We start from the raw sequence: 11866 nt of genomic DNA, 5'->3' as shown, positions 1-11866 counted from the left end.
TAAATAATTTTTTTTATTAAATATATTTAAAAAACTATACAGAGAAAATATGCTGCATTTTTTAGTTTTTATGATCCACATAACCCCTTAAATGTGGAAAAATTTAAATATAATTTAGTTTACAATTTTCTGTAGAAATTACGGAATAATTTAAAGATTAGAAATGATACATTATTGATTTTAAATGAAATCTAAAATATTTTTTCATGGTTTAAAATTGAATAAAAATAAAGCAGCATAGATTATTAAAAAATAATTTGGTTAAACATAAAATTGGGTAAATTTAACAAAGAATATAATATTTGAGTGAAAAAAATCTTTCAACGAAATATTAATTTTAAGGGCAATATTTTAAATGCAGTCAATCAGTTTTGGTCAGTAAAATATTCTACTTGGGTCTCTTAAAAACTTCTGTGACCAACCAAACCGATGATTTAAAAAATAATTATCTATTTTTATGTTTTAACAAATCATAATTTCCATTTTGGTATTTTTACTGCAATTTTTGGTATTTTACTGAGATTTTACTGCAAAGAAAAAAATATTTTGTAAAAATGTTCGTAAATGTTTGTGAATTCCTATGGGGGAGTTACGAAATGCTCGTGAATCGTATAACCCACAAACAAGTTCGTAAAATTTGTACATTTTCACAAACATTCTTCGTAACACGATCATTTGACGAAAATTTCTTGTACCTTTACAAACATTTGTTCGTAAATGTTCGTAAACACACAAAAAATGTTCGTAAAATTTTGTCATTTGTTCGTAAAATATACGTCAGATAAACGAAAATTTACCAACATTTTCTGTGTGTTTACGAACATTTACGATCAAATGTTTGTAAAAGTACAAAAAATGATCGAGATCATCTTACGAAGAATGTTTGTGAAAACAGTACAAACTTTTACGAACTAGTTTGTGGGTTATACGATTCACGAGCATTTCGTAACGCCCCGCCCATAAGAATTCACAAACATTTACAAACATTTTTACAAAATATTTTTATCTGTGTGATCTAAAATGTGTGGCGGAGGCAATATAAATTAATTATATTTTTAAACAAATGTCAAATACAAATTTAAAAATTAAATTAAATATTTAGCTAATCTCAAAACTAGAACTTTTAGTTCTGATTTAAAGGTTATTTTTATGACTCTTCTTATATTATATAAGAAGATTATTTGATTTAAGGAATTTCAGCATTATTGAGAAGTTTGTTGGATTTCAGCAATGTTTAAGAAATAACAAATTTCACAATTAAAGATACGAAAAAATCAGCAACTATGATTCATAGAGCTATTAAATGCCAAATCAAAATTTAAATCCTAATGGCTTTGACACACCTTTTCTAAATATTTAGTGAAATTAATAGATTAAATTTTACCTCTTACTCTTTCCAACTGAAACCAGGTATAATTGTCTCTTTTTACCGCCTAAAGATTTTTAAAAATGAAAATTTCAATTTCAATTTCATCTAAAATATATAAAGAGATAATTAATAATCCGATTTCAGTTTGAAAGAGTAGAGATAAAATTGCAATCAATTGTATTTCACAAAATTCAATAGGTGTGCCAGAACCATATAGATTTGTCTAAGAATTTATATATGATTATTTCTACATTATTTCAATTGAATTCAATATCAACTTATTATTGCTCACAAAAATAAGATTTTTCCCACTTACAAAATATTGGCAAGACTGCAATAAGAAAGAATACTAAGAAAGAAAATGGTACAAAATCAGATGAAATAAAATATGAGATAAATAAATTTTATTAAAAGAATTAGAAGTAAAAAAGTGGTAGAGGTTGTTTTGGATTATATGTTAATCATTTTTTTTAGATCAGCAAAAAAAATTCTTTTTAGGGTAAGTGTGCCAAATTCCGGCCAGGTTGCAATTTCGGCCACATTTTTTGTTCTTTGAATATCCATGAATTTTTAGGTTTTGCATACTCTAGAGAGAATATTACAATGCAAAAAATAAGAAAAAAATGTCGCTTCGACGAGCGCGATGATCTGAAAAAAACATTGAAAGAATTCCGGGAGGGCACGGAACTATGAGAATGAAGGTGGCCGAAATAGGGCACCAATGTTATGTCTACATTTTTATTCCCTTTGAAAATGTTTAGGAATGAATTTAGAGAAAATAAAGACGATAAACTATCTATAAGGTTCCAAGAAACACCCCTTATTAAAAAGTAACAAAAACAATCTATTTCTATTAAAAATATTACATTTCTTTATTAGACTTTGGCGGTTGCATGCAACTATGCCGAAATTTGGCACAGTTACCCTAAGTCATTTTCTTGAAGTTTTTCTTTGAAAATGTAATAATTTAGACACCACTTCATAAAAATTTATGCTGTCATTTTTTTTTAAATTATAGTTGGAGAACTGCATCAGAGTTTATTGTAGTAAAAAAATAAAATAATTTACTAGAGCTAAATAATATAGAAAAAAATAAATTAATCTATTGTTCCCAAAGTTGTGTAAAATATTGAAATATATTTCACTTATTCGAGCACACTGCAAAATACACAACCTTCACACTTTCTTCTCCAATCAGATTTTGCTGCATAAGTTTTTGCCTCAACTGTATTCCCACCTATAATATATTTTGTCTGCCTACAGAAGCAAAGTAAGAAAAAAAATCTAAATTCCAAGATACACACCTGTGAACACCTGAGCTGGAGAAAGAAAGAGATAGAAATAACTAAAAAGATACAATTTAGGAGTCTAAAATAGCTGAAAGAAACATTTTGTGTGATCAATATTTGTGATTTCAAAGCTTTAGTGGGAGAGAATTTTTCTAAAATAAAAATAAAATAATGGTATGCAAGAGGCATTGGCTGATTGATATTGTAAACTGAAAACTGCATACAATTGTGGGATAATTCCTTGGAATTTCTCTATAATACGTAATATAAACAGCATCAAAGCATTACAGTAATCGGTTAAAAACTCCTGCAATATTATTGAACAAATTGGTGAGAGTGTGTCTTGTTGAAAAATTCATGTATACAATTTCTCGTAAAAGTAACACTCATTCACTAAATTACTTCCAAACTGATACTCCGAATTTTTCTGTTGGAATTTTGACTGATGTATACTCAAAAATTTCACTTGTAATTATCAAATTTCTCACATATTCCGCAAATTTCGGAGAAAATATCTTCCAAGAAATTCTCCCATCTCACAAAAATATTTCTATAGACTTCAATATGTAGTAAAGTGACACAATAAAAATTATGAATAAATTCCTCCCTCATTCCTCACCAATAGACATTTCAGGTATTATATACCGTTGATTTGTGCTCAATAGAAAATTATTCACCCACGTTTTATTCAATCATGGAGAAATTCTTGAAGCGCAAAACCTTAAAGAACTTCTGCAAGCCCATCAACGTGCAACTTCCGGATGACAAAAATGGGAGAATGAAGGAGGAAAAGAAACAAAAATGATACAGAGAAAAAAAAACGTTAACTAATTAATATGCAAGTGCTATCGTTATGAATTTCAGTACCTCAACATCGATTATCACTTTTACAATAAACAGTTTAGAGCCATTGACCGCCTCATCTACCGTGACTTTGACGATATTTCAAGAGCTCCATATACTCTTCATCTTTTTTTTTTTTTCGTCATATATATAACACAATTGTCGCGGAATTCTCTTCCTCTTGTATTCATTCTCCATAAGCTGAAAATCAAAGATAATTTTCTTCCTCTACGATGAGACATGGTGACAAAACACAAATGGAAGAAATTTATTATGAAGAAATAATTACACGCAGTAATTTTCAACTGAAATGAAAACTCATGCATTCTTTTTTATCATTATTTTTCTCTTCATCTTCTTTTATATATATCATCGTTCATTATCATAAATGGTATATTTCACCTACATAGTTTTTTTTCTCACTTTATCCATACTATCAATTCATTCTCTTGTAAATTCTACACCTCGACCTATGCAAATTTTACATACATTTACACTATTTTTTTTTAATTTTTTATCATTTTAATTCAATTGGTAATTAAATTTAACGTTCAACTATATTTGATGTGACAATTCTCTTTAATTTGTCACATCATTCATATTATTGATTATTTGCTGCAGATTATCTCTTATTTTCTTTGAATGCTTTTACCAAATGAAAAAAAAAAACTCATGTGATGTCAATTTACGAAGGAAGTGTTAGTATTAGACTTAATGCTTAAAAAAATAAATTGAGAGTATTTTTTCTAATTTTATTTACACCCTCATTTGAAAAGAGTGTTTCAACTCCTCTTGCTTTAAAAATAAACTACATGTTATTTGTTAAATAAATAAAATACAATATTATTACACACAATAAAATTGTAGGCCCTGCTAGGAAAAAAGAAACATTAAATTGCATTTTGATTTTTCTAAAAAGAAAAATTTTAATATTTTTTTTTACCCACATTTGCATTTTGAGCCAATTAACGAAGATCTATGTTCTCCTTTATAACGATTTTCTATAAAGAAGATTGCCAGATATTAGAGCCATTCTTGGACTCAATTGAAATATTAATATTTTCTATATTTTATAACCTTTAAAAAATCCCTGCGAATTTCTTTTAAATTCAAAATTTGTTGGAGCCCCCTGAAAAAATCGTCCATTGATTAGACTTTAAATGTTTGCAAAATAATATATACTTAAATTTTTGAAAATACTGCATTTTATATTCAATAATATCTTATTGTTAATTTTTATGCATTATACCGATGGCATGCGAATCCTTGAGCCCACAATTCTCAACTGTCTCGCTCTATAATTTAATTTTACGAGCATGACAGTTTTCATCATTTCTTTCAGATATGTACCACATTAAAACCAATATAAACAATTCGTAAATACTTTTAATACAAGTCTAAATAAGTTCAGAGGCAATTCCAACATATTTAGCAAGATTTCAATCTAGACTAAAATCGGATAGGAAATAAGCCCTTTAATGTATAAGAGTTGTACAGTTGACCCCACAAGATCGCAAGAATCTAGGGCATTAATAAACTAAATATCTACCTCCAAAACATTCAAAAAATAAAACAAAAATCGTTAAAAATATTTCACAATAGAACTAGATAGGGTAGACAGTTGAACAGTTGAAGTTTTCTTAAGATTTACCAAAATTTAAGAACAATATTCAATCTAACTAAATCCAATTACGTGCTTGAGTACGTCGGCGGCTCCATTCCATACTATTCTTAATTCGACTTAACTCTCTAACGGGTAAGACCGCCTCCAGGCGGTCTTCACGAAAACCACATTTACAGCGACAATAAAGGTTTCAATTATTTAAAAGTGCTATAGTGTTCTCGGTAATAGTCTTATAAACATCTCTTGAAAGTTTGAACTCATTTTGACTCTTCGTTATGTTGCTATTCCCAGTTTTGTGTAACAGGTCAGAGAAAAAGCAACAAAAAATATTTGTGCAAAAAAACTCATTTCCAATTTCCATATAAAGATCGATTTAAAGTTATCTGACTAAAATAAATTTATTTTTTACTGAAAGATATGTCATTCTACTTTGTATATTTTATTTAAAAAATTTGAAAAAAACTAAAAATGTGAATTTTAGAAGCAAAAACATTTTCAAAAAAATTTTATATTTTCTCACCTAGCGCCTAAACTAAAAGTGATAATGGGCCGATCCATCTCAAAACGACCGAAAAAATCGCAAATCGAGGGGTCATGGTCTTAGATGTTTTTGAATTTTACATATGTTAAAGTACACGATAAAATAATATACCCCTATTTTTTTTTTTCGTCTGAAAAAAATTCCTGGCCGGAGATACATGGCGTCAAAGATGGCGCCTCGCGCTTCATTCCTCAATTGCGATTTTTAGCAAATATTTTAAAATGCTCTATTTCGGGAACGGGTTGAGATTTCTTCTTACTCTTTTTTTTATTTGAAAGATAATTTTATACTCTTTAAAACGATATACTTGATTTTGCATTATCTGCTTAAGTTTTTTTGTAACGGTATTTTAAAAAAAATTTGAAAAAAATTAAAAATTATTTTTTCTCAAAAACCCCATTCTCAAAAATTTTGATTTTTTTACTGTTGATCAGTAACATTGAGTACTACATTCCCTGAAAAGGCGAGCTTCCACTTTTGCACTTACTTTTTTTTAAAAATATTTGAAAAATTACCATATTTTCAAAATTAAAAATAACCAGTTAAACTCAAAATTTTGAGTTCAACTTTTCAGGGAATATAGTACTCCACAATTCTTATAAACAGCCAAAAAAATCAAAATTTTTCGAAATCAAGTTTTTGAAAAAAAAATTTTTTTTTGAGTTTTAAATAAAAATGTCTTATTGACAAAAATCAAACTTTAAGATACATTTGATACATGTGTCAATATGTAGATTTTTTTTTAAACGGAATTTCAAAAAAAATTTTTTTTTTAATTTTTTCAAAAATAATCCAAAAAAATTTCCAAAGTTTTTTTTTTGAAAAACTAAAAGAAAACAAAAAAACATAATTCGTACATGTGTTTAATATGATTTAAAAGCTTATTTTTGTCAATAAAAGACATTTTTATTTAAAACTCAAAAAAAAATTTTTTTTCAAAAACTTGATTTCGAAAAATTTTGATTTTTTGGCTGTTTATAAATATTGTGGAGTACTATATTCCCTGAAAAGTTGAACTCAAAATTTTGAGTTTAACTGGTTATTTTTAATTTTGAAAATATGGTAATTTTTCAAATATTTTTAAAAAAAAGTAAGTGCAAAAGTGGAAGCTCGCCTTTTCAGGGAATGTAGTACTCAATGTTACTGATCAACAGTAAAAAAATAAAAATTTTTGAGAATGGGGTTTTTGAGAAAAATTAATTTTTAATTTTTTTCAAAATTTTTTTAAAATACCGTTACAAAAAAACTTAAGCAGATAATGCAAAATCAAGTATATCGTTTTAAAGAGCATAAAATTATCTTTCAAATAAAAAAAAGAGTAAGAAGAAATCTCAACCCGTTCCCGAAATAGAGCATTTTAAAATATTTGCTAAAAATCGCAATTGAGGAATGAAGCGCGAGGCGCCATCTTTGACGCCATGTATCTCCGGCCAGGAATTTTTTTCAGACGAAAAAAAAAATAGGGGTATATTATTTTATCGTGTACTTTAACATATGTAAAATTCAGAAACATCCAAGACCATGAAGGGTACCCCTATGGTCGTCTTGAGATGGATTGGCCCTAATGAAGAATGGATGGTTTTTTCGACTTTATTGGATCATAATTATCCTAGAAAACATTGTTTTAGAACTTTTTTTCGCATATTAAACAAAACGCCGTTAGAGGGTTAAAATTATATTACTCCGAGATATGTTGTTCCTGGGGCCGTATCCTCCAGATGTGAGAGTTTAATTTTGTGGGAAAAGCCAACTCTCCGTGTGGAACTCGCCTATTTGGTATCCACGAAATTTTCGATTGGAAATTTTCACATGAAAAACCGGAAAGAATTCTCGAGTGGTATTCCCGGTGAGAGTTTGATTAATTTACATAGAAAATAAGCAAATAAATTAAAATATCGCGTTTTTTAAAGTTTTAAATGGTTTTTAAATGATTGTTTCAATTAATAAATACAATTTCCGCATATTTATAATAAATTTCAATAAAGTTTTTTTCTTAATAAACTGGGCAGGCATTTCGAACTTTTTTTTATTATCTGTTTTTATTTGTCTAATTTTTTTTTGAGTTTGATACCAATCATTTTCCAAATTGTTTATTATTTTAGTTTTATTTTGTTTCAGCTCTCGTGAATAAGAAAACGGTTGTGGCCATTTAATGATTAGATCTTTGAATAACCTATTTATGTTCTTAATTAATACGAAATTGAACAGATTTTTAGCAGTTTACTTGGCCGTGAACTCTTTAAAACTCTTAATTTTTGTTTTAACTAAAACCGGAGAAAAAAGATCGCATAATTTATAGGGAGTTTATCAGGAAAAAGGTCTTTTTAGTAAGTTGAAATTGTTAGATCTCAATAGTCAACAAAACAAATATTGGATAAGTTCATATATTCTGTCAGTAGAAGAGGTAAAAAGTTTGGAGTGGTATATCTCAGCTCCTGATGAACATAATTGGATGAGTGAACTATTGTTGGAAAGCTTGGTTCATTAGCTTTCAGAATCTGGTATATGTAATTGGCTATGGGTAAATCATGGTCATCCAGAACCATTTATGTCGAAGAAGACACTTTTTGCAGCGTCTTTTTTGACCATCCACTGCTGGGACCAGGAGTGACCCACGATTATCGCACAAGGACTATTTGTTACAGGAACTCAAAGGGTATAATTTGTGGAAGAAACTTTTTTTTGGACATCTTACTTTTTTTTATTCATCGACTTTTTCAAGAATTTTGAAGTGTTAAACGCAAGGAAAAAATTACAGAAATCCTAAAAGAGTGGTTTCTGGAGGGGAAGGATAGACGTGGGGATGAAATTGATGTGATATTTGGATTCCTTAGATCAACTTATGGGGGAGTATTTAGAACATTCCAAGTCGATATCTTCATTAGTTTGTCCAGAAAATGAGATAGAAGGATTTCTGTCATTTTTTTCTATGCGTGTAAAATGTTAAAATTCTTGCAAAAGTCGATGAATAAAAAAAAGTAAGATGTCCAAAAAAAAAGTTTCTTCCACAAATTATACCCTTTGAGTTCCTCTAACAAATAGTCCTTGTGCGATAATCGTGGGTCACTCCTGGTCCCAGCAGTGGATGGTCAAAAAAGACGCTGCAAAAAGTGTCTTCTTCGACATAAATGGTTCTGGATGACCATGATTTACCCATAGCCAATTACATATACCAGATTCTGAAAGCTAATGAACCAAGCTTTCCAACAATAGTTCACTCATCCAATTATGTTCATCAGGAGCTGAGATATACCACTCCAAACTTTTTACCTCTTCTACTGACAGAATATATGAACTCATCTAATATTTTAAACAAATATTTTTTTATATGTACGTGTTCCTCCTTAAATTAGGAAAACATATATTGGGTGAGATTCTTGAAATTTGAATCTATATTATCCTTTTTTATTCGACATACAATCTAAGAAAAAATGTTACTTCTCTATTGAAAAACTAATTACAATATTTGAAACTCTTTTCTTTAGCTTAATAAAGTTTTTATTCGAGAAAATTCCTTCAAATACTCCATGTAAAATAGAAAATAAAATGGATATCTAGAATTTTCCGAGAAAAACATATATCAATTTTGAATTTTACTCTTGAGTGATTGTATGTATATCAGTATCTTACAAATTTCAAATTTTCAACGATCTTTATATTTTTCTCAAATTGACTATAGTTCTTATATGTGTTCTTATAGAGATAAAACCGAATTCTGAAATAATTCTGTAATAATCGAAAAATCAAAAAATCCTCAAACTGTCATTAAAATAGCAGAAGTTCGAAATGATTATCAAACATTGCGAAACTAACATGAATATTTGTCGAGGTTCCCTTTACAAAAATACTCGTCAAATCCGGAAAACAATACCTAATTAACCACTAAGAAAACTATCGAAAACTCATAACCTTCATAACATTTAATATGCCTTGTCGCTTGAAAATTGGTTTGAAAAATCACAAAAAAAAATACAAGAAAATGGGAAAATATTGAAGATAATCCTTGTCAAATTACTTAAAAAAAAATTAAATGGTAATTGGCTTTTTGTTACAAAAATCTCTGAAAATTCACTTTAGCATTATTTGACAATTTTCAGAAAATTTTACAAAACCACAAGAAAATGAGAAAATCTTTATACGTATAAATACGTACTTATAATTGAATTAGTATAAATGCAAAGGGTTTTTTAAGTTTTTTTTACTGTAGTAAAATATTAAAAAGAGAAATTTGGCAAAAATTCCGGTGCAGTCATTTAAGTGTTAAGAGAAGTCGCGATGAATAAATCAAAGCTTATAACAATGTTATTTAATTGTTTATTCATTCATTTAATTTATAATTACTTCAGTATTCAGTTTTTTTTTGTGACCAAAACGATTTCCACAAAAAGTTCCACACGAAAATCTCACCTGCTTCTCTCGGAGAGCAGGCAGGTGGGAAAAATATGAGAAAACGTCACAAAGTGGAGGATACGGGCCCTGGAACCAAGAACTACAACTGGTAAAAATTTGGTGGTCATCCGACATTCGGTTAACGAGATATTCAAGCAGTCTAATGAATATTTCAACGAAATGAGTGAGGTGTTTACTTCAAATAAATGGTCTCCTCAATATTCCTTTTAAGGCAAACTATCTAATTCTTTAGATGACTAATCTGCCCCGATCTCCCGTAATTGATTTATTTTTGAAAATACTGGTAGATATGTTGATGTTTTTATCGATCTGGTAACCAAACGGTAAGAGACATTGACTTCCGGTCTTCGACGAAGTATAGTTACTGACATTATTGGAATTATTTTTTCTCCCCCTCCCCCCCTCACCGCTGCTCTCTATCAATGAAACTATATCTTCTTTAAATTCCAAAATAACAGCCTGTAAACTTGAAAGGAATTGGATTCCAACTGATAACTCCAGCCTAGCCCCCAGTGCCTTCTACCTGTTTCCAAACCTGAGAGATGCCTTTCCAGTAAATGCTTTTTAATTGAAAGTTGAAGCTCCACTGAGAAAAAAAGGCTTACCCTTAACAGGTGTTAATTTAAATGGGGACGCATGACGGGCCCAAAAAGAGGCTTGGGTGCGATTAACTTTTTGTCCCCATAACTTTAACACTTTTTAGGTGTAAAAATATATCAACATTTTTTAATGTTAATTTTACACATTTTTAAGGGTAAAATTAACATGGAAAAGGGTAACTTTAACCCCCAATACACCTAAAAAGGATAATATTTACACCGATTTTGGATCAATACTGCAGGGAAAAATTTACATTTCCGGAATGTTATTTTAACTTTTTCGGATTTCTCTCAATGTCCAAACATTTTGAGTCAGCATTTTGTTAGAAAGAATGATTAACAAATACAAACCAGTTTATGGAGCTCATAGCCATGCAAAAGACAGAAAGATTTTCAGTAAGCTTGCAGAGCGGTAAATTTTCGGATACACAGAAAAAAAAATATTTTGTAAAAATGTTCGTAAATGCTTGTGAATTGCTATGGGGGAGTTACAAAATGCTCGTGAATCGTATAACCCAAAAACAAGTTCGTAAAAATTTATACCTTTTTCACAAACATTGTTCGTAACACGATCATTTGACGAGCATTTCTTGTACTTTTACAAAAATTTGTTCGTAAATGTTCGTAAACACACAAATAATGTTCGCAAAATTTTGTCATTTATTCGTAAATGTTCGTAAAATGTTAGACAGGACAACAAACATTTACTAGAGAAAACACAGAAATTTTGTCCAGTGAAGCAAAAGTGACAGTGAAAAAATTCCCTGATACCCTTTTCTAACCAATTTTCATACCTGAGGAAGGAACCATCCAGCTCAGAAACGTTGACTAGAAAATAAAGGAGGAGAAGAACCACGTCGAAATTTCCGTGTTTTCTCTATTATCATCAAGTTATCGGCCGGATTCCATATAGACAAACATTGACGAACAAATGACAAAATTTTACGAACATTTTTTGTGTGTTTACGAACATTTACGAACAAATGTTTGTAAAAGTACAGAAAATGTTCGTCAAATGATCATGTTACGAACAATGTTTGTGAAAATGTACAAATTTTACAAACTTGTTTGTGGGTTACACGATTCACGAGCATTTTGTAACTCCTCCATAGGAATTCACAAACATTTACGAACATTTTTACAAAATATTTTTTTTCTGTGTATACGAAGATTCTAGTTACAAATTCCTCA

This window comes from Phlebotomus papatasi, chromosome 3, assembly GCF_024763615.1.
Source record: "Phlebotomus papatasi isolate M1 chromosome 3, Ppap_2.1, whole genome shotgun sequence".
NCBI lineage: Eukaryota > Metazoa > Arthropoda > Insecta > Diptera > Psychodidae > Phlebotomus > Phlebotomus papatasi.
This window is presented reverse-complemented; position numbering follows the sequence as displayed.